The 25,175-nt window shown below is 33.5% G+C and overlaps 1 long non-coding RNA gene across 1 annotated transcript in view; it reads right to left on the bottom strand.

Moving 5' to 3' along the window:
- Positions 1-657: 657 nt before the first annotated feature.
- LOC117211847 overlaps positions 658-25,175 on the bottom strand; it is a 163,839-nt gene continuing 139,321 nt past the window's right edge. Inside the window, exon 4 of the long non-coding RNA XR_004488362.1 lies at positions 658-1,126. This is a non-coding gene — a long non-coding RNA (uncharacterized LOC117211847). The remainder of the gene's footprint in view (positions 1,127-25,175) is intronic.

Here is a 25,175-nt window from a genome sequence, read left to right as displayed (position 1 = left end):
ACAAAGTATTTATAAGTAAGTACACCTTACATATGTAAGCCTTACATATTGTTCGTATTGTTGTAGACAATGTTATATAATGGAAATTGGCTATCATCCAAATACTTAAGTTGTATGGTTTATTGTAGTTATAGTAGTTTTATTACTGCATTGATTGTCTTCAATCGTTTTCATGACATTTAAGAATCGAAGATCAACTGTGATTCAAGTGTATATTTAATTGTTAAACATACATTTAATGCATTTAATGTATGTTACTAAAATTTCCAAAATTGATATTTTTAAAGGTCTGTCTAAATAATTTGTATTTTTTGATCTTATCTGAATAAACGAAAAGTTATTTAGTTTGGTAAATTTCTTTAAATTTATATCAACATACCTAAAACATATTATTATCTTATTATCATTAATTATTCTTATGTTATTTTAACCGAAATTAAAATATACAAATATTAAACTAAACAGCAATATATAAGTTTCTTTCTTTATCAATATTAAAATCAGGTTCGAAATCATATTATTAAAAATAAAATATATTAACCAGTATCTGTTATAAGCTCTTTAAAGATAAAAATTAAATAATCAAAACAATTAATCGCTTAAGATTTTTGAAAATTTATAGTAGATAAATTAAACATCCGAATTAAATAATGGAAATAATGAATCACCCAAAATTTCCGGAATCTTATAATATATAAATGCAAAGATTTAAGTTACTATTGCGTACTAATACAAATATCCTACTAAAATATTCCACACATAAATGTCCAAATAAAAGCAGATAAATTATCAACTACTCGTGTACATACACATAACAAGGATCGAGTAACGTTTCTCTGTATATTATTTGCTTCTCAAACTGGATCGCTGTTCTCGACGTAATCTACTGAAACGAAAACAGAGAAACGGAGTGTCGCTCGAGTGTCCATTTATCTTCTCCAAGACGTGCCATCAAGCCGCCATATTCCCCACGAAGTCTCTTTCTTCCGGCGGTCCAAGAAATAACGCTGACAGTCATTCTAATACGGTGACCGTAATACGCGCCACCTGGGGCGACATTGGACAACGTGGCCTTGACAAGATGTCGACGAAAACGAAGCTTGAGGATGCCACCTCTCTTCGTATGCTGCACACGAGGAAAATCATAACCCTCATTTAGAACGATTAAAAGAGCATCGAGCTAAGATTAGACCACGTATCAGACAGTGCTAGGTCTAAGCTAGGTTTGCTTGCCGACATTTCTGTTCTCGCTGTTTCTATCGTAGTTAGATAAATTGAAGATTGAATAAGACAAAATTTTAACTGTAGTAGAAAAAATTTAATAAATTGGAGAAAATCGGAGATTAGCGAGAAATTGAGAGGAATAGAGAAAATTGGAGAGTTTACCTATGGAAAGAAATAGAAGGAAGGAAATTTTTAGGCATTCAGCTCTTTATTTGATAATGAAAAATATTTGGTAAAGGATCTTTACCGTAGCTACAAGATGTATTAGCAAACTGTACATATTTGTTATAGCATTGTACATATTTGTTACAGTATTATACATATCTCGTATGAAATATTTACATCCTAATTGATTTAATTGAAGTATATTAGATTTCATACCATTTACTAAGTAGCTCTCTCATATGACTACCAAAGATCAATACTATGAAAATGAGATGAATAGAATCTGATAAAAAGACGCTTCATTGAGAATTAACGATACGTAATAATATGGCTGCACGTTTGGCAAGAAACAAGATAGTGATTTCCTATTGTGGAATTTGATGCAATACCGAGTGATCTTTAAATACCTGTTTTATTCAGGAGATTTAGCTTCGTAGCTTTAATGAAGTTGCAGTAGTCACACATTTGATAATCAAAAATAGTGATTGCAACAATAGAACAATCAATATTTTGAAACTTTAGGACACTGTGTTTCTTAATTTCGGTTAGAAAATTTTAATCATCTGATTATTTGTCTCAAATTAGCTTTTAACTAACTTTTTAAGTACTAGTAATAATGATAATATTTATAATGTATAAATAACTTTTCCTACTACCATTTTTTATCCATTCCATTGACATGACAGAATCTCTCTTTCCAAATCCCAATATGCATACTCATTCCAACTTTGCTGGTTTTCATGTTCTGTTTTCATTTCCTGTAAGGGAAAGCACTCTCGCTTTAAAGGACATATGAAACACACTTATCTCTATCCAAACTCCTACTATTTCTATTACTATACTACTGTTTCTATTCAGAGTTTTCTTCTTTGCTTGTTATTTCTGTTCGAATTTTCACTCTCTATCATTTTATCTTTTACAAGCTTACTTTGGACTTAACACAATACAATATTATCATATATCTAAAGCAGTATTTTACACTTTTAAACTGAATATTGCACCATGCATTTCATAATATGTAACATTGATATAAGTATTATCGATATTTAATGCCAACATTAATTGAAATCACGTATTGTATAATATTCTCTTACAATCAATAGATTAAAATATAAAATATATATTTATTCAATAAGTGGAGTTCTCTCGTATATCATCCGTTATCTCTCATTCTATTCATTTTAAAAATTAATTGGGCCGTGGAGAACAACTCAGAAAAAGAGAAAGAAAAATTATACCCCAAAGGACTGAGTTTGCAACTAGGTGTAAACCAATTAGGTGTGACATATATACATGACAGTGACAATAACAATACTCTTAACAATAAAGCTATTTCTATAAATCAATAGAAAATCGTTGCATCTTTATAAAAAAAAGTGTAGAACCGTTTAAGAAGGTCGTATTAATCTTTGTTACACACGGGTTTGATTGGTTTAAAAAGGAATTACTATTATAATTCTCATGTTTCTTCTATTCATCCAAAAGTCTGTTCCTGTCCAAATTTTTGTTATACAACACATTAAACATTGTATTTCATTTATAACAAATATACGAATATCTTTTTCTTTAGTTTTTAATATTAATTTCCTTCCTTTTATCATTCCTTAATTATTTTATGGCATTCTTTAATTACTAATGACCTAACATAAAATGTATATAATGCTGTTGACGCAATTGCTGCATTTTTCTTAAATCTAATCGAAAATTGATATGTAACTTCTTAGTAATTATGCAAATTCATATTTCTGTTAAAATATTTAAAGAAATCTGATACAATTGAAAATTTATTTCCATCATTCAATATTATGGTACAGTTTTTACATGTTTTACATATTTCCGTTTACTATATGCATTATCAGTTCGCTGTGGAGTGCCGAAGTGTGCAGACGTGTCTCTAGTGCCCAGCGTAGTCCGAAAACAACACGTGTCGCCCAACCGTCGAAAGAGAACACAGCTAAGTGTCCCTTACCCTTTAGGGAGAAGAAAATCCCACGCACCTAACACCAACCCGAATACTAGCCTCACAGCCTCACGACTAGTTGTTCATTCCGAATTAACTAGCTCGATGATGGCCCAGCAACCGCGACCAGGCTCTCCGGAGCAGTCTCGCAGCTACCCCGTGCTACCCCCCCCCCCCCATGGCAGAAGTGTAGCAGAACTCTCCGCACTAACGACGCCAATACTACAAAGAAAAGAAAAATAGAAACAACAACGCAAATAAACACACACAACAGATTCGCCGTATTGGAATCCTCAAACGACGCCATGGAAATCGTAGAACCGCCACCAAACCAACACTCACAGAGAATCCCCCCTCCCCCACCAATATTTGTGGACGACGTCATCGACATACAGACAATGACCAAGTCCCTAGAGAGAGATATCAGCAAGGAGGAATATAACCTTAAGATAAGCAACAACAAAGTAAAAATACTGCCGACGAACACAGAAGCTTACAGAAAACTCACCAAGACACTCAGGACTCTGAACGCCAACTTCCACACCTACCAACTCAAACAGGAAAGGCCTTTCCGGGTGGTCCTACGAAACATACACCACTCAGCAGACATAGACGAGCTCAAATACGAACTCTCAAAACTCGGCCACGAAGTCATCAACGTAAGTAATATAAGGCATAGAGTCTTGAAAGACCCGTTATCCTTATTCTTCCTAGACATTAAACAAAAGCCGAACAATAAGGAAATCTACAACATCAGTCGCCTAATGAACGCGATAGTAAAGATCGAACCACCGCTCGTGAAAAAAGAAATAGTGCAATGCAAAAGGTGCCAAAGGTACGGTCATACGCAGAAATACTGCAACCATACTTTCCGCTGCGTTAAATGCGCAGGCACTCACTCCACTGACCAGTGCGCCAAATCACCGGAAACCCCAGCGAAATGCATCCACTGCCAAGGGGACCATCCTGCCAACTACAAAGGCTGCCCAGCATATAAAACACTATACACGAACAGGTACCCTAAGCTCAGAGCAAAAGAAGTATCCAACCAAACACCCAGCCCGCCGAAATTCACGACTACCCCAACCCCCTCAACCAACCAAACACCCAGTCCTACCAAATTCATCTCCACCTCAACCTCCTATGCCCAAGCAGTACAAGGCATCCAAAATAACCCGAACAGCCAAAGGAACCTTCCCCAAAACAGTGTCCCCAACCCACCTAACACAGAGAACTCCTCAAGGCTTGAAAAGCTAATAGAGAAACAATCAGAGCAAATAAATCACTTGCTATCGCTATTAACACTCATCGTGGAAAAATGAGCACGCCCCGACTCAAAATAAAACCAAGGCGCATAGCACTCTGGAACGCCAACGGTCTAGCGCAACACAAACTTGAACTAGAACTCTTCTTAAAACACCAGCAAATCGACGTAATGCTCGTATCGGAAACCCACTTCACCGACAAGAGCTACCTGAAAATAAATGGTTACAAATTCTACCATACCCAACACCCCAGCGGAAAGGCCCACGGTGGCACCGGAATAATAATCAAAGCAAGTATTAAGCACTACGAACTTCCATCATTCCAGAAAGACTACCTCCAAGCAACAAACGTAGCAATAGAAGACTGTCATGGCTCAATCACCACCTCAGCAGTATACTGCCCTCCCAGACACTCCATCGCCAAAGAAGACTTTGATAACTTCCTGGACACCCTGAGCAATAGATTCATAGTTGGAGGAGACTATAACGCCAAGCACATCCAATGGGGCAGCAGACTGGTTACAGCAAGAGGCAAAAACCTCTTAAACAGCATAATAAACAACAACCTCAACTACCTCACCACATACGAACCCACATACTGGCCCACTGACACCAACAAAATACCCGACCTTCTCGACTTCTTCATAACTAAAAATATCCCATCAAGACACGTCCAGATCAACTCCTCGGCTGATCTCTCCTCTGATCATTCTCCCGTGATAGCAACAGTCAGTTCAACAATCATCGAGAATACACCTAATGGCTCCATTCACAACCAACACACCAACTGGCAGCTCTTCAGAGAAGTCTTTACACACTCAACCTCAGCCTTCACCCCACTAAAAACAAAGGAAGATATCGAAGCAGCCACGGAATACTTAAACACGAGCATAATAAACGCAATCCGCCTCTCCACACCGACAAAGCCATCTAACAGCAAACAAGAATATCCCCAATACATACTAAAAAAAATAGCAGAAAAACGTAGTCTAAGAAGAGTATGGCAGACCCATAGAACACCGGAGGACAAACGCAAACTAAACAACGCAACTAGAAAGCTATCTAGAACCTTAACTATAAAAACGACTGTTTCCATAAATACCTCGCCAGCTTATCCCCCACAGCCGACTCCAACTACTCACTATGGAAGGCCTCCAGGAAACTCACACGCCCCCCACAAATAATCCCACCTATCCGCCGTCCGCCAGGTGGATGGGCGCGAAGCCCTATAGAAAAAGCCGACCTGTTTGCTAAACACTTGTCAAAAGTATTCAAACCCCATTCCCCCAAAGCCGCCGCGGACGTTACTGAATACCTGCACACCCCCTTCCAAATGTCCCCTCCTATCGAACCCTTCTCCTCTGCAGAGACTATAGAAACAATCAGTCGCCTAAACCCCAAGAAAGCAGCAGGACACGACCTAATAGGCAATAAAGCAATCAAGGAACTTCCCACAAAAGGGATAGCACTCATCACATCGATTTTTAATGCTATCCTTCGCCTGGAACACTATCCTAAGGCCTGGAAAATCTCATTGATTACCCTCATCCCTAAACCCGGTAAACCGATATACGAAACCTGCTCTTATCGCCCAATCAGTCTTTTACCTACCCTGTCCAAACTATTCGAGAAGATGCTCACGAACCGACTCCTTCCAATCCTAGAGAACTTGAAAACACTCCCAGATCACCAATTCGGCTTCCGAAAACATCATTCTACAGTAGAGCAAATCCACCGCTTAACTCATACGATCAGCCAAACACTCGAAAAGAAAAAATATTGCTCAGCGGTTTTCCTAGACATCCAACAGGCATTCGACAAAGTATGGCATGAAGGGCTACTATACAAGCTTAAAAAGATCCTACCTCACCCCTACTACTGCATCCTAAAATCTTACCTAACCAATAGACAATTCATGGTCAAATGCCTAGACGCCACTTCCGCAACATTCCCAATAGAAGCCGGCATACCCCAAGGTAGTGTCCTCGGACCCCTACTGTACTCCATCTACACTGCCGACCTACCTATATCAAACGATATAACAATAGCGACATTTGCAGACGACACAGCGCTATTAGCTACCCACGCAGACCCGGTAATAGACTCATCCACTCTCCAGCGAAGTCTCGACTCCATGGAAAAGTGGTTTCACAAATGGGGCTTCAAAGTCAAGGAAAAGAAATCCTCACATGTAACCTTCACGCTCCGAAAACAAACCTGCCCCCAGGTCACCATCAACAATGCAACAGTTCCTAGCAGGGACACAGTCCGATACCTGGGCATGACCCTGGACAGGAGACTAACGTGGAAGACACACATCTCAGATAAAATGAAGCAACTAAAGGACAAACTAAAAAAACTCTATTGGCTCACGGGCCGACGCTCCAAACTAAACATACAGAATAAAATTACCCTCTACAAGACCGTAATAAAACCTGTCTGGACCTACGGAATCCAACTATGGGGAACAGCAAGTAACTCCAACATTGAAATACTCCAACGCTTTCAATCGAAAACGCTAAGATCCCTAATTGACGCACCTTGGTATGTAACCAATGAAACAATACACCGCGACCTCAAGATTCCCACCGTCAAAGAGGAAATAGCAAAATATAGCGACAGATATAGCAAAAGAATCAACAAACACCGAAACCCCCTAATCACTGGACTACTCGATACGACGGACCAGATTCGCAGGCTGAAGAGGCACTACCCGCTAGACCTAAACGTTAGATTCATATAATTATCCAAATTAAGCATATGCACTTACTTATAATACTTATAAATTATACCTATCTATAATAAGTATTAACTTATTGTAAATAAACAGCCATGTCACTGCGCCACGCCAGAAAAATTACTGAAAATTCTCAACGCGAGAATTGATTGTAATTTCAACAAATAGATAAAAAAAAAAAATTTATATATCTTCTGCCATAAATCTATAAAAATCTGCAGTCTTTAATAAGGCACTTGGTCTCACGTCCCATTTGAGATTGTAATTACGACAATATATTTATAACATATTTAGGACATAACGGTATATTCCAGAACCCCACGGAATTGGTTGTACTATCAAAATATCTGATTGTTTTTTTATTCGAAACAGTTGCGTTACAAAAATTTGGTGCACTCTAGATCAAATCAATATCGAATCGAACTGAAGTGGATCGAACTGAAGCGAATCGAACAAGGGAAAACAGTACACGTTTCACTGTAATATTTCTCCAATTGATCCGCCATTGGTTTCGATTCCCGCGATGGACCGATAAACCGCTAACGCGACCGGTGCCGAGGAAAAAAAAGGATCGTTTGCTACGGACAGGAAAAATTTGATAATGTCACCCTGCGGGAAAGGCCGCGATCGATACCAATTTATCTTCCGATTGAAACGCGATTCATTGCTGCAATTGCAGGATGCAACGTCCGCAACACGTGATCCGTTTGCTCCATTTCGCGCGGCGTGCAATTCGATTTTCTCGAAACGTACCTAATCGCCTGGCTGCGTCTCGCTAAATCTGATTCTTTCTCGCATTCTCATTTATCGTTTCTCCAGAAACAACTACACACAACTAGAACCAGCTAGACAATCGTGTTTTGCTTATGATACACGCGTCCAGTCATTCATAACATTCATATTGTCGAGAATTTTTTAGGTATGTCCGTTGCTTGTAACATAACGCTATGCAAGTTGGAAGTTTACATGGTTATTATTGTACATTTAACTGGGTCAAGTCATAACTTTGGAACAATAACAAGTAAAACAAAATTATATTAAAAAAATGCAACGCAATATCTGTATCTATGCCTTCATTCTTTTTTTTTTTTTTGTCATAGTTTTCATATGTCGGGTTAGCGTTAGGTTTATGGGCGTGTAACGAATCTTCATTCGGACTAGCCATCGTTGTTGTACAATAGAGATTATATTTACTGGTATAAATATTGATTTTTACAAAGTTTGATAAATAACCGTGGTGATTAAATACTCGAGATGTTAGTGATAATGTTCTTAGGTTCAATAACGAATTCACGGTTAACGGGGTAACTCTTTGTTAAACGTAGGATATATTTTGAAGTACAAAGTAACGTTTGTTGTGACGCTCTGCATAATACTGCACGTAAAGAGAATGTGCAAACTCTCCACGGTGATCGCAAGAATAAAAGACTGATGGAAATTTTCCTCTCATTACGATCGGGTTTGTTCGTTGCATATTGGCCGGGGATACCAACAAAATTCCAGCCACCGTTGCTAGACAGACCCCCGCGTAGAGCTGACATTGCTCCTGCCCGGAGTTTGATTGTTAACACGTGTGTCCCACAATATTGGCACTTTTCTGTTAGGTAAAAACGTTCATCCCGTGACCGTGGCTACGTTCGGCGACCAGTTGTGTCACCTCGAGCTCAAGCCCACCGTCACAAATCTCGGGCAAACATAATTGGATTGAATCATAACAACTATTTCTAAGTTTTATCATTTAAGTACAGCTATAGTAAATAGTCTAGACTAAAGTATTAGGGATCTTCCCAAAAATTCCAAAAGAAAGACCCCGATGTCCCGTTATCTCCGACATATATATTGAATATTGCAGAATTAAAATTAAACTATATTTGAAAATATTTGTTTCCATATGACATATAAATGCGTTAATGCTTTCCTTATATGTACAGGGTACAATTGCATTAATTAGTACATTGAGAATATACATATGGTATCTTATGGAATTTCTAAATCAGTATGTATACTTTTATTGAAATTAAACGCAATGAACGCAATTTAAAAATGAAAAATATTAGCCCTTTGCGCTCTCAGTCGCCACGTTCCGTCCTGCAAGTCCAGTACCGAGTAAGAGCTGACAGTCCCTGTTTATGCTAGATTTCGACATCTACAATTAATATTGGTTCGTAAATAAATTCCTTGACTTTTTATATTCTTTGTTAGGAAATGTAAAGTGTTAGACTTTAAAATGAAGATAAAATATTTGATCCTAAATCCTTCCGAAACTATGGTTCTGACAACGTCTCCGACGTTAGTTCAGATTCGACGATCATGGCAAGAGTATTATAGCTTGGAAACTCTAAAAAAATGATTTTCGGAAATTAAATTAACTCAAATAAAGATGAACTTGATTTTGAACCGTTGAGAAATGAGATCAATTATATTCAAGTATGCATCTTGGCGAATGCTTTATAAATTACCATATCAAAAAATACAGAAATTAATATTACGAAATCATATCTTCAAAGATGTAAATATAGATAAATTATTAGAATGTAATGTTTTTGTGAGTTAATTTGTATCTAAAATCATTTTACGCTACCTATAATACACGCGTCACATATACGTTGAATCATCTGGAGTTGCTACGCCCGACCGAAAAAGTCCTCCAGCGCAAAGGATTCGTATAAGGCTTATTCGCCTCTTCATGTTATATTTTGAGTATTATTAAATCATTGCATATGTTAGCTCCAATAGACAATATAGGATAAATAACATACATAAATAATGGGTAGATATTGCTTATAAGCATCATTTAATAATGGCACTGGAGGAAAAAGAAAAGAACTATTTATTACGCTATACATATGAGATTACAGATTTCTTTTATGACACAGCAAAAATAGATGTTTAAGATTTTCGATATACCTACATTTCAGATTATTGGAATATTTGCCGTGATGCAAATGTTGGAGTACATAGTAATTATTTTTTAACGAATAATCATTAAATAATTGAAAGCGTGTAAAAATATATATATCTGAATTTTTTAATATAAATACAAAAGTTATGGAGTGATAGAATAAATAAGTTACTTAATTCCTTGCAAAAGGTTAACAGAATAAAAAAAATACGTACATTGTTGACTAAATAAATCTTATATAAAAGTAACAAACTTTGACGGTCTTTTTTCAAGAAATGCCAATGAATTTATTATACAATCTAATATTATTATGTAATGAGTACTTTACGTTAGATATTGTATATATATATGTACTTTTCTATATTATGTATATACGATGCTTCATGAAACTATTTGAATACGTGAAAATTTTGTATAAATATACAAACAATTTGTGTATATAAAGCATTTTGAAATTTCTGTAGCATCTGTTATCATGATTGTATTGGTAAACTGTGAAACAAATAGGAAAATGTACATAAAAGCTACAAACAATTCAAAACTTTAAGACTAATTATACATTCAAGGCTATGTACTCGTGTTGTATATTAGTTTTTTACTAAAGGTATATTCGCTAAATACAAGTATATAACTAGTAACTTCTATAAGTACACATATTTTCAGACTAGATTCAAATTTTACCAAACAATCATGACCTCATCTCATTTCAATGGCCATGAAATTTCAAAAAGGTTTATGTAACACGTATCATAAATTCATGAAAGCTTTCTACAGAAAGTATTCAAATACATATTTTACATTTTTGCACATTTAAATTTTTCGCAAGTAGACAAGTATTCTCAGTCAACATACAATTTTCACTATGTATATTCTGTTTCATTTTCAAGCTTTCTCCTAGCTTGGTTGCTTGCCATGTATTTATCTATTTTACTTTGTTCATTCTAGTCGTGAAAATACATTCCAAGTCCACAATGATCCACGCGAAGATTACACGGAATGCTCATAACACGAAAATCAGCGACGTTTACAATCTAATTTTATTTGACAAAGTACATACATTGACGTGATAAATTCGCAGTGTCTGGTTCGTAACGCCACCCAATTTATTCAAGTTTCGCTATATCCAGACTTGTAGCTTACTATGCTTCGTACAACATAAGTCGCGGGACTTGTTCATAAAAAATGATCGCACTTCAGCTACGCCGACCTGTCCAACATTCATTCAGCCCCTTTTATATTCCTTCTTGTGACTCTCTATCTTCCATATCAACTATGTCCTCCAAGATTTGAAAAAAGTTTGGGATACCTTAGGCGTTTCGGCAAATGTGTTCGGAATATTTTGAGTGATTTGATTGCATCTTGTTTAAAAATGTATAGCATGTGTCTGATGACACTGTTTTTCACACCCTCTTTTTAAATAAGCTTTTACCGCCACAAAATTTTATATGGATTATTAATACATACAGTGAAAGACAAAAATAAGCGAACAAAGTTTCCTGAAATACAGCCTGTTTACGCAAACATATAAATATTAATTTCAATCATTTACTAGATAATTTATGTATTAGAAAGATATATAATAACTAAAACATTCGCACTTGTTTGATTAAATTTTATTAATATGTACTTACTTCTGTTACTTGTCCACTTATTTTTGTTCCTTATATTTCTTAAACTTATAGAATTTAGATTCTCTATGGAGCTTTCCTAGTTAACGCGATGAGTTTCTTATTCGTTACTTAGTTAATGATAACTTTATCTTATTCACCCTAATTATAATTGGGCTTTATTAGTTCTTAAGTACAAAAAAGTAAAACAAAAAGTGACAATAAATAAAAATAAATACTAATAACAGGAACGTGATTAACAAAATAAAGAAAATTAATTTACTAAAAGGAATGAGAAGGGGGGAGAAGGAAGTTAAAGTTATGTAATAGAAATAAAATTTGAACCTATACATATCTAGACTTTCAGTATGCTATTATAGTGCAAGAAGATTTATATGTGCGTGAATCTTGTATAATAACGCAAGGTCGTAAAATGGGATACATATCAAGGAATTAAAACTTTAGGGACAGTTGCAGGTAAAGATAGATGAAACAACATTATGGTTTTTTATATAAGTTTCATGATAGTGTGGTGTAACATATGCTAATATTTCTTTATTGTACTTCTTTTAGTATATCACACATTGAGAGTTGACAAATAAATCAAGTTAGAAAGTTACATTTCTAAATTGTTCAAAATTAGTTCAAGTTACTATGAGAAGAACATTATTAGTTTACGTACATGTACTATCACGTGTTTCTTGCCTTTTCTTAGCAAATACATATTTATTTCTCAATTTTATCTTAAAAAGTGTGATACTTGAATTTTTCACCTTATTCTGTTTAGAATTTTCTTTAATAAAAGTACTTATGAAACTCTTTATTTCTTACATTATTGTTACAATTTAAATCTATCCTATTAGAATTAGAATAAATTGATATGTTGTGTACATTATTTATGAATATATTATGGAGTTTTATGTATTTGTGGAAAATTTAAAGATGTAAAACTTTGCAGAATAATTTATAATATGCAAAAATATCTAAAATGGAATATTTGTTACAATATACATATTTAGTATAGTAGATTTCGTTTTCGACCGGTAATTTAAAATAATTTTTCAATTTTTCTATATTTCGTTTAAATATTGCTCTGTTTAAAAAAATTAAAGTAACATCTTAGCAATAAAATTTAGTGGATGATATTCTAGTAACTTGCAAGAGAATTTTGGGATTTTGCGGGATTTTTTAAAACGCAAAAGCATAAAAAGACTGCATGGACTTAAACGACAGTCATTATACAGACAACGTCAATAAAAGGAGGGTTAGGTTACATTTGTTTAAATATATTAATAAAAGTACGAATTTAACGCAAAATTATGGAAAAATATATCAAACCAAAAAGAAAATTTTTTTGAAGTGCTTCGCTATACGTTTACATTATAGAAGACTTTACGAAGAAGCGTCGTAAAAGTTATATGGATCATAAAAGACAGACATATGTGTACCAGCACTGTCTGTTTTAAAAGATGTACTCTGAAAGAAAAAGCCATTAGTTTACATACATGAACTATCAGCCACTTCTTATCTTTTCTCGTCAAATATAGGGAGTGGTTGGTAACTGGTAGTACAAGCGGAAAGGGGGTGATTCTACGCGAAAAAAGAAGTCGAAAATATAGAATGAAAATTTTTTTCTTTTAATTTTTTCTTTTCTTTTTTTAATTTTTCCATCGAGACAACGATCTACAGTGAGATCCGTTATAACGAGAAGTGATAAAGTGCACGCGTACCGAGCAAAAATTCACAGTTGATTTTCTCGAAAACAAAGCCTCAAACGAAAAATTTTTATTCTATATTTTCGACTTCTTTTTTCGCGTAGAATCACCCTCTTTCCACTTGTACCACCAGCTACCAACCACCCTGTATATCCTCATGCTATAATATTATTTCTAATTCAAAGTGAAATAAAATTTCATATACAACAACACATTCACGTAATATTTCATCTTTTAACAAATAGATCTTTTTATTTTTAACAGAATCAACCGAATAACTTCTATTTCCTCGTTTTCTAAAAAAAAAGAAAAGAAAAAGATAGAATTCCGGGCTAAATGTGGAAATCTCATTTTCTCCCATTAAATAACATCGTCCTCATGGCTCATCAAACTTTTCCGAAGTGTACCTTCTACGAAGAATCTTATCAGTGTTCGTGATGGCGACAAACTTTTATCATGCCGAAATTCATCCGGTCGATTATGGAAAACTGTTATTTGAATTTTAAACGCGTTTCAAGTTATACGCAGGCCTGCTTCGCGTATATCTTTATCAAAGTTTATATTACACACTGCAACTCGATTTAGATATAAATAATGAGAGTGCTCGCGTATACACCACTGGAATACCGTGTTTAGTATAACGCAAATTGCGAACTCGTTACGTAGCATACCACGCATGCTACGTTAAAAATATAAACTCTGATTTTATCGATTTCATATAGCTGTAGAGAACATTTTCACAATACTACGCGAGTCAAAGAGAATAGGGAACAAGTTTCCATTAAAATCGATATGCGCCCTCCGCTCGAAATCGTTCCAAAGTTACAAAAGGAAGATGAAAATTATTGTTATATGTATGATAAAGTTAATCGATATGTAAGTAGGTTAGAGCGAAATTTATTGTAACTTTAATGTTTGCAAATACTTCCATACTCCGATACGTATATAAATTTCAATGTGTTATTTATGTGTTAAATGTTTATATAAAATGACTAGACGGTATTATTATGCTATAACTGGACTGCGGTTTTCTACGTATTTATGATAAAATTACAGATGCGGAACCTAACTCCACAGAGCATATAATGTACAAAAATATAAGATAAATTATCGAAATTAGACTACTCGTCATGATCTTTAGTAGCCGAAACAAATAATGTAGGTTCCATTTCTTTAGTTCTCTTCATAAAAATATGAAACTGTATAAAAATTCGTGGATTAATTATGATTAGTATTAAAATTTATTGTGAGTGTTTCAATACCTTTATTACAATAAAATCTTCTTTTTCTATAATGACATGTAATAATATAATTATTATATAAAACTTATTTGTTTATATCATTATTTGTAATTAAGAGATTATGGTGTTATCACAAATTTGTATATTTCACTCTACAACAGCAATTACGAGTGATGTATAAGCTTTACGTGCCTATATCTTTCTTTCATGTTGCAATACCATTTCTCTTCAGAGTTGAATATGTCAGTATTTCTTTCAGTTAACGAAAATGTACGTGTATATCTTTCCCACTATGTTGCGTAGACTCTTTACTTTTTACGTTGATTGAATGTTCCTTAACATGCATAGTATAAGTACAATTAATTAATTATATTAGCGTAACCGATTTGTTCTCTTAGAAAAAATTCTAAGAAATATGGAATATTAATTAACACATTTATAATATATTAAGTTGCACATAATATATCGATGAACCAATAGAGCTAATATTTGAATATAATAATTTATTAAACTGAATCTTGGATCTTTGTATAGTGAGATATTAGCCAATAATGAAAGGCTTTTTTATCATAATTTAATTTCTTTTAATTATGAATCTAATAGAAATCAACGTAATTCATATTTTTTTTAGAGTGAAACTTATTACTCATAATATTAAATTTATTAATCGTAATGTGTAACTTGTAAAATATAACTACAAAACAATAAATTGTATGCTCTATTCTTTACACCAATCTCAATTACTATTTACCACAAGTTGTAATGTATATTTTTTAACGTAGTGTAATCCTATTTCTAATCTCAACCCACAATAATAGATGATTACACAGTAATCGATTGAAAAGAGTTATATATTGAATCGAAATCGATCTACCATTGATCTGAAAAATTATACAATTCCATATCGTTTAAGGGTTTACTCAGCTGCGTGGATAACCTCACCGGACAGGCTATTTATTAATGAATCAACATCGCACCAAACAAATTGATCGCACGGATTAGCGACGAGTCAACCTGACAATAACCGGTGGCGATTTCAGTTAATAATTGCATCAATGGATTCGATGTATATCTCGTGATTGATCGCACTCTAAAATCGTTTATTGAACGCATAGTAGATCGGTAGATTGAATACGTTCCTATTTCATGTATTAGTAAAACGGTTAACGATTTTGTTACTATTCCCGTCATTTTGATAACAAATATTTTTCCTTAAAATTAAGATTTTTTGCATAATCCTTTTACGTTTACCATAAATAAAGTTATGTATTTACAAGGTATCTAAATGTACAAAATATAAAATATATTCAGTGTTTAATATAATATTTAGGGAACGAAGCAAATATTTTTCTGTTTCTTTATTGTGTTCATAAAAGTATGAATTTGCATAAATATTTGTGAACTAATAATACAAGTCAAGAATATTTTCCCATCGCCATTTGAACACATTTGTTTTCGCATTATCAATTCTTGACATTAATAAAAGGAAGTTAACAAGATTTTTATAACACACAGTACATAAACTTCATTTTAGAAATAAAATTAATATTATTAATGTAGTATCGTGGACGAAAGGCCTAAGAAATATCGGGCGAACTATGAACAATGTCGCGAGAGCCGAGGCGCCGTCGGACCCATCAATGTGTCATCGGTCTTTTCAAGTGCATAGTTTCGTGGAAAAGACCTACGTGACCCTGGCTACGAGCGTCTGCAGAACACGTGTGCGGTGGGCCTAGGAAAAAGACAGCAGAATGCGACAACGGCCAGAGAGGGAGTCGAGAAACAGAGTGTGATTCGAAAAGCAGAGTGTGAGCGGAGAAGCGGAGTTTGCGAGTGGCGTTGCCGAGAGAGTGTTGATCGCGTTTTGGTAAAAGTCGAGTCGCTATCTAGCTATTTAGTTGCGCTGTTTTCTGTACGTTTGGTGTGAATAGTTCAGGTTGAACAACAATCGTCTTTTTCTGTCTGATTAACATCTCTATTGTCCACTCCTTGTAAATATACTATATCACGATACATTACATTAATATCAGAACAATATTAGAATAAGATATGAGAAAATATGAATAAAATCATCTTTAATTCGTAAACAAGTTTTACATATTTCATTTCGTAATGTGTAATATATGTTTAAATACTTTTAAAAATAGCTTTTCCTTCATTCATCTTGTACTAAAAACATATAATTCTACTTGCCTTTTCTAAAAATTCTCGAAATTTACGATGCAGAAGTATTGCAGAAGTATCATTCACGTATATTACATTCACGTAGGTATTTAACAATATCTATATTAAAATTCATCAGTGAATTCATCAGTCCAGTGTTTAAAATATAAGTAGAATTTATTGTTTTGGTCGAAAATAGATATACAAAATAGATAAAATATTAAATATACGTAAATGTATAGAGAGAAAATGAATAAAAAAAATAAATAAATTACCAAATGGGTGAATGTAAATAGATAAACAGTCAATAGATAAATAGTAGATAAAAAGTCACAACAAATGTAATATTCGGAACAGATTTTCCCTCGTTTATCCTTCCTTTGCCTATTCATTTCTATGTATTTAATAATTTATATTTAACATTTTATCTGTTTGTCTGTTTATTTATCAAAATGTTAATGGTAAATTCATTTACAAAATCTTACTCTAAACAATGGAGGGTAAATTTTAATATAGATAATGTGCCTTACGTGATGATATTCAATAATGGTATTGTTAAAGTGTTGGCAATCGATAGTTTTGTACCTCAATTTCCTGTTTCATCAGAATAAATTAATACAAATCATCGTGTTAGAAAGTTCTCGAAATTCAAAAGAAACTCAAAAGAAGTCAATCACAACCGTAAATCGCATCACGTAAGATGCAGTAACCGTATACTTACGAAAGTCTGACCTCGAGGTGTCTTAAGTATAAGTAGAATTCTCATAGAGTCTAAGAAGTTAGAGGGTGAGGAAAAAGGCAAGGACAGTGAAAAGACTCGCGGAATTTGCAAGATCAATGACGAAGCCTTGGCTTCGTGCCGTCTTGTTCGGCGACGCTTAATGAGAATTTCTCGCATTTTCGATCGTCTACGAGTCGACCGCTTTTGTATCGTCGCTAATTCTCCTACCATCACGACCCCCATAAATCCATTTAGCCGATGCGCAACGGAATGGAGACGAGGGAATTCTGGCTGTCGGTTCCCGGTCTCCGAATGGAATTCCGACGACACTTCTTGTTGGCTGCGTCGCGCTTCCGGACGTTGATTTCTTTTCGTGGAATATCTTCTCGTGTGCTTAGCTTTTTCTTCTCTTCGTTTATTTTTAGCAAATTATGAGCGTATTGTCTCCTCCGTTTCATACCATTTTACACGCTTCTATTTAGCTTTACTTGTATGTAAAAAAAATCTTGTGATTCAATTTTCACTTATTTCCACATATACGATCAACTTGAAAATTTTTATACTGCTCTTTTAAAGATTATGTAGTATGTCTGGTGGCTTGGGATGGATTTCATCAACCTTCTAGTCCACTTTCTGGTTACATCCGTGAGATAATAGTAGCTATTTTTGACAAATAGTGATATATTACTATTTAATGAAATACACATGAATAGCAAAGAATAGAAGTTCAGTGGTTTTGAAGAAACTACAGCAACGACTATAAATGAATCAAATGCATACTGTGGGCTTAATGTGTTCGTTACATTTCATTTGAACTCGAAGATATAGATCTCTTCAGTTCGAAACGAAGGACTAATGTTTGAATCAGTACACATGACATTCGAAGCTATACATATTTCTTTATTATATGTAGCAGTAATTACAAAACTTGATAGAATTAAGATTTTATAAATCATTTCAAAGACATAAGTAATGTTAGTATACTTGGTGACTTTAACAAAGAATTAAACAAAACTAAATATCTTTTCTTTATTTCTATTAAACTTTTCTTTTGTGCTCATAATTCACGATAATTCTTCTTCAACATTCTGAAGCTCTCCTCATACTTATTTCCTTTCCTTGTTTTATTCGTTTATAATACAGTTGAACCTTGGTAACTCGAATCTGAAGGGGATAAAAATCTTCGTATTGCGAAGGTTCTATCATATAAAAGTGCGATAAATGAAAATGACATAAAAAGACCTTGTATAAGGATTAATATGTTTTGAATTATGTTACAATTATTTATTTACATTTCTTCTTTCTTCTTCTTTTCTTTCTTTCCTTTTTTTAGAAGCTTCGCGTCTGTTTTTCTTAATTTTTTCTTTATACTTTTATTGTTGTCACGCTATTATTATGCACTGACTATTTGTATTTTAATAAGGATTCTCTCCCGCACAGGAAATAAATAGATGAATATAAATACAAATAAATTAATATTAATACAAAAATATTAACACAAAAAAATTATGTCAAATTATAGAGAAAACGGCGATCAAACTTTGAGTTATAAAGAAACTTTGATCAACAGAAATTGGACTTCTTTGTGTGAATTCGACTTTCAGAGATGAAATAACACACCTACAATAAATATGCCATCAATATTTCGAAGCAAAGTAAGTCTATTATTTCGATTTGTAGTGATTTCTACGGAGGAGTATTAAAGATTGAACAAAATTATAGACTTATGGAAGTTTTCGAATTATGTATGTATAATACATAGAGGTTCGAATTGTCGAAATGTGATTCCATAATGAAAATGTATTACGTTAATAATACTTATATAACGGCCGTAAACCTTCGTTCAAATTTGTCAAGTTATTTGGGTTCAGTAATTAATTTTGAGTAACTTGAAACTTCTTCAGCATAAAGTTATCAGTTACTCGACTTGAAATATCCTTTCAAGTTTCTACGCTTATCTTCATTAATCAAGTCACTTAATTTCAAATAACTTGAAATATTTTACTGTTTGAACTATTAGATAAAAACTAGCATCAAATACGAATAAAATATCTTCAGTAAATATGTAACAATCTCTTATATTTTCTATTTTTATTTTCCAATCTTTCCTACAAGGGATCATAGTTAAATTTTCTACTAATCGATGTTCCGTTAATTGATCGTTCCGTTAACTGTTCTGATAATCGAAACTTGGCGCTATTTGCAACAGAAAAATACACCTGTTGTTAGCAAATATTTTATTCTGGTAACAGGCGGTTTAAGCATTGTATAACATTCAGATATTAAGGTATTTGATAATAAGGGTTCAGATACAGCAGAGCAGAATTAATCTTTTCTAGTCATTCTTATTAATCCCAACATTTTCTCAATACCATTCATTCTCACGTCGTGTTAATTTTGTACAAAGTTCATTTCAATTTTATATAATTATATGTATAAATTTTTACAATTTTATTTTATATAAATATAAATATAAAATTTATATAAATATTGGCCACCCTTTTTAACAATTATGAATGTGTAACAGGAAGATTTGAATTTAATATCATCAAAGCGCGATTCACTGAAAATTTTAAGGTTTCTTAAACAAACAACTATTTCAATGATGCTCCATTACTCTCTAATAATCAAAAATTCTTCCTTTAGAACATTTTATGTTATAAAGTGTTTGTTTTGTAGTATTTTATTCTGTAAACAATAAAACGAAAATATGAAAATTAGTTTCTGTTTTTAGATAATATAATTATATTTATTCTATGCGAAATCTTTCTGATTAAATGCATATATTCCTTAAAATTCGAAATTTCATTTAAAATAATTGAAAAGTTATCTATTTAAAAAAATATATTTATATAACTGTAGTTAATCCCTAATAATTTCTAGTAATAAATTTTATGAATGACCCCGATAAACATTTAAATTTCTAATAATTAAAATAACATTCAATATTTCTTCTGTAACGTTAAATTAAATCAGTTTAAATTCCTATTGATGATTAAAAAATAACTCAAAGTTGCTGTGTACTTTGAAGAACTAGAAATTTCTTTCTCAACGATCAATGTACTGCGAATCCATGAGAACGCCAAGTACAGAAACTACGGGATTGTGGGCAGGTTTACCTACTCAAGTGGCGTATACTATGTCCTATATATCACATACCTTCATGTTCTGTGCAGTAGATTTTGGCAGGCAATCCGCACGATGCCTTTAATTGTTACAGTAACGTTCAATTCTAATTCTCCTGCATGTAGAATGAAATTAGCAAGCAACTTTAGACTAAAATTGTTATAATGTCGTTATAAATCTTTTTTTGTATTGTAATAACATATATTCAGAATAATTTTATGGAAAAGTAAAATAAACAGTATCTTCTACATTTTCTTCTTCCTTTTGCTTTTATTGTCATAATGTTAAATACAATTATTCTAAATCATATGTCTATATCAAGAATATAAAAAAAAATCTTCTACTATTAGCCTTTATTGTATATAGCTCTATAATTACAATTTCTTACTATATAATTTCTTACGAGATTTATTTGTTAATATATTGAATATTTTTTACATTTTGCGACGAATCAGAGGTATTATTACAGTTGAAACAAACAAGAAGTCGATGGAAAGGTATTACACTAGAACTAAAAGAATCTTAAAGAAAGTGACTTCTTCGATATCAAATTAACGATGAAGATTAAAATTATCAATTTTTTCCTTTCTAGTAAGGTATCTCTGTGATGGTTAGTCGTTATATCCTTAAACAAGGATTTGTGTAAGTTTCTAATTATCCTAGGACACAAGCTTAAGGATTGACTAGGTTGCTCTCATTTACACCTTGATCTTGTTTGCATAATTTCTAACGCTTGTTGACCTACAAGACAGAATAACAAGATTGCAAACAATCTACATGAGGCCATAGTATGCCACTGGGTTCATAAATCTAAATGGCCAAACGTCGTGCTAAATGAAATATGACTTGCAAATGGAAAGCTCGGTAAAATATATCTTTTGATGTCCTTTGTCTCCATTTTTGACTTGTAAAAAAGTACAGAAAGTAGTACAAAGCAAATTAAACAGCATTTTTTAAAATTTATATTGCTTTCTCCAAGTAATAATTTTCCAGACCTCTTATGGATAAAAGCCGCCAAAACTTTTGTATTTGCCCAGTAATAAATAACAACGATTGTAAAAACTCGAATGAATTATTCATAGCAGAATCTTCTGAAAATAGGTCATTTTAATCGCCATATGAAAATAACAAATCACTCAATTAAAATTTCATAGAGGCAATCTAAAAAAAGAATGTTGAGAAATGGAGGTATAAAAAGTGAATCATGAGAAGAACAAGAACCCTCCTCTTCCATCGACGTTATCACTGTTGATCCTCCCTTTCACCTTAATCGCGTGTACCTCGATTGTTCGAAGGAAAAAATTGACTAGGGGTGCCTTTATCGAAATTGAACGAAGCACTACGAGACGTAGCGAAATGACGCTGTCTATCTTTATCTCTTACGGATTAGAAATGGCGCGATTTATTGTCCTTTGTAGAACTTTCGGCTTGTATCGTTCAATTCATTGTATTGGATAAATCACAATGCGAAGAAGACGCCCGTCTTCTGGTTCGACGTGAAACACAATTTTACGATTCCTCGACATGCGAGCACGTTGATGTTTGTTTGATGGTCCTCGATTTTCATGAAAACGAGATAGAAATTGTGGACAGATACGAGATGAAAAATTGAATACGGAGGCAATTTATGATTCTTGTTGTTTGCTTGAGGAATCGTCGGTTGTAGTAAGTTACAATGGCATCGAATTTAATTGATAATTATTAAATTCTCCAATAGGAGCACCAATAAGTTGTCAGAGGAATTAATGACGCTATTTCAAAGTCTTGAATAATTTTGTAGAGATTCTACTTGTACATTTATGGGAAATATAAATATGGAAATATGCATAGAAATTGTACAAATGATATATATACCTATTATATATATATGTATATATGTCGGGTTCATATTATAATTAGGGCTAGGGGCATGAAACGAATCTTCATTTTGATTAGACATTGTTGTTATGTAACAGAGAAGATATTGACGAATGCAAATATGATTATTACAGAATTTGACAAGTAACCGTGGTAATTAGATACTCGAGATGCTAATGATAATGATCCTAGGTTCAATAACGAATCCGCGGTCAACGAGACAACAAAATGCGCTTTCCAAGTTGTACTCAACTTGTTTATCTACGGTACAAGTATTACTGGACTAACTCTTTGTTAAAACGTAGAATATCTACCGAGCGTAAAGACGCTATGTCACTCGCTAATGAGACCTCACGAGAGAATGACTTTCCGTCACGATGATACTGCAGAGGAAAACTATGATGAGGTGTGTTTAAGGATACGAGATTATCGGATTCGTCGAGAAAAGTCTTAGTTTGGAAAGTGAGGAAAATGGACGTTAATTGGTTACTTTCTATGTTGGTGGTTGAAGAAGGAAGCTAGCCGCCCTTGAGAACAGCCTTGAGCCGCCGTTTGTAAGAAAAGCAGATTTCCCGTATCTTCCCGTAGTAGGTGGTAGATTTAGGGACTGTTAGGATAAAGACTGTTTATCCGTTGGAAGGACCTTAGTTAACTAAATCCTAAGATTTATAGTGGGTCCTCAGGCTAGCTGAACATGTACTGTGGAGATGCATCGACACCTGGTAATCATCTTGCCCGAAGAATAGGGTCTGTGTGTAGCGAGCCATAGGACAGAAACCGTTGGAATGTTTACTGTCGCGTGCCGCTACAACTATTTCTTTTAAGGAGAATTACTCCATATCTCTGTTAGGTAAAAACGTTCATACCTTGACCGCGGCTACGTTCGGCGACTGGTTGTCGCCTCGAGCCTAAGCTTATTATCACAAATCTCGAACAAATACAATCGAATTGAATGACGACAATTGCTTAATTACGGCTATGGTAGAATCTAGATTAAAGTGTTAAGGGATTTTCCCAAAATTCCAAAGCGAAGGCTCCGGTGCCCTTTCATCTCCGACGTATATATATATATGTCTATATAAGGCTATATAAGGGCAGTTCCACTTGGACTGGAGGAGAGTCTATTCAAAGCAGTTCATTCAGATAAGTTTTACTTGTACGTTGAGTCATACGTGTATCACATCGCCTTCGTCATCCTGTTGACCGTGGATTCGTTATTGAACCTAAATTCATTATTATCAACATCTCGACTCTTATAATAAACACAATTGTACTAATAAACATCAGTTATAACCGCGATGGCAAATTTGAGTGAAGATTCGTCAAACGCCCAAAATTTCAACATCAACCGGACATATATATATATATATATATTTAGCAAATTTAGTTAAGATAAAAGAAGTCACTATATAGGTTCTATTTTTCTAGTTGTATTTCAGAAAATATGAATTTATACAAACATTCGTAACCTAATTATAAAAATACCCTATGATTTGTCTTCCACCTATTCATACATGTAGGTAGCATATGCGTTAAACATACTAGCGTAAATTAGACCACGAATACATTTTGATATAGTTTCACAGCAATAGAATATTTATACAGTTTTATATAATAATATAATAATTTATATAATTATGATACTTTTGGATAAGAATATTTACTATCAGCAATGGTATAATAACGTTCTTTGAGCTATTTGGAATTGGAACAATTCCTATTATATTATAAGATGGTCGAAATGAAACAGATTAATTCATAAAATAAAAAAAAACATCGGAAGGGAGGATAGTTGTACTGCTCAGATGGTCATTATAGTTAGCATAAATAGACAGAAGGTAAATATCGCTGATCTATTCTTAGATTGTATTTCAGTATCTAACCTCAAATCCATCACTCTTCCCTTCGCATGCCATATTTTTGTCATAATTTTTCAATAAACTTTTTTATTGAAACCCTGTGTTTATACAATAGCTTTTTGCTACTTAAACAAAATTTCACTATTAAAATCTGTGACACCGCGTATATTACAATTTTTTATGCTCATAATTCAAATATTAAGCTTCAATATTCTGTAGCCCTTGTCATATTTGTTTCTCAATATTTATGTTAATTGTCTCAATATGGAACTTATTTTTAATAAACTTACAGTGTACTTTCCAGCGCTTTGCTTGAATAAAAGTAGCCGTTTGATATACTGTAATGAAAATTTTTGTAGGCAATTAAAGCTAAACGACATTCACATACTGCTCTTGGTAAAACAGTAATATTTGGAACTGTTAATTAATAGACTATATTACTCAAATATTCCGCTGCACATTGAAACGCATAAAATAACCGGTCTTTAACCATTAATATACTTCAATACTGCAACTAATCAACTGAAATCACGTAATACACCGAAATATTAATTACTGAATATTAACCACTGAAAATGTCTGCAGAGATATTAAAATTCGTTGTATCGTAATGGACCAATATTTGTATATCAA

The sequence above is a fragment of the Bombus bifarius genome, unplaced genomic scaffold, assembly GCF_011952205.1.
Source record: "Bombus bifarius isolate JDL3187 unplaced genomic scaffold, Bbif_JDL3187 scf7180000008258, whole genome shotgun sequence".
Lineage (NCBI taxonomy): Eukaryota > Metazoa > Arthropoda > Insecta > Hymenoptera > Apidae > Bombus > Bombus bifarius.
Note: the sequence above shows the minus strand (reverse complement) of the source record. Positions and strands in the feature narration are given on the sequence as shown.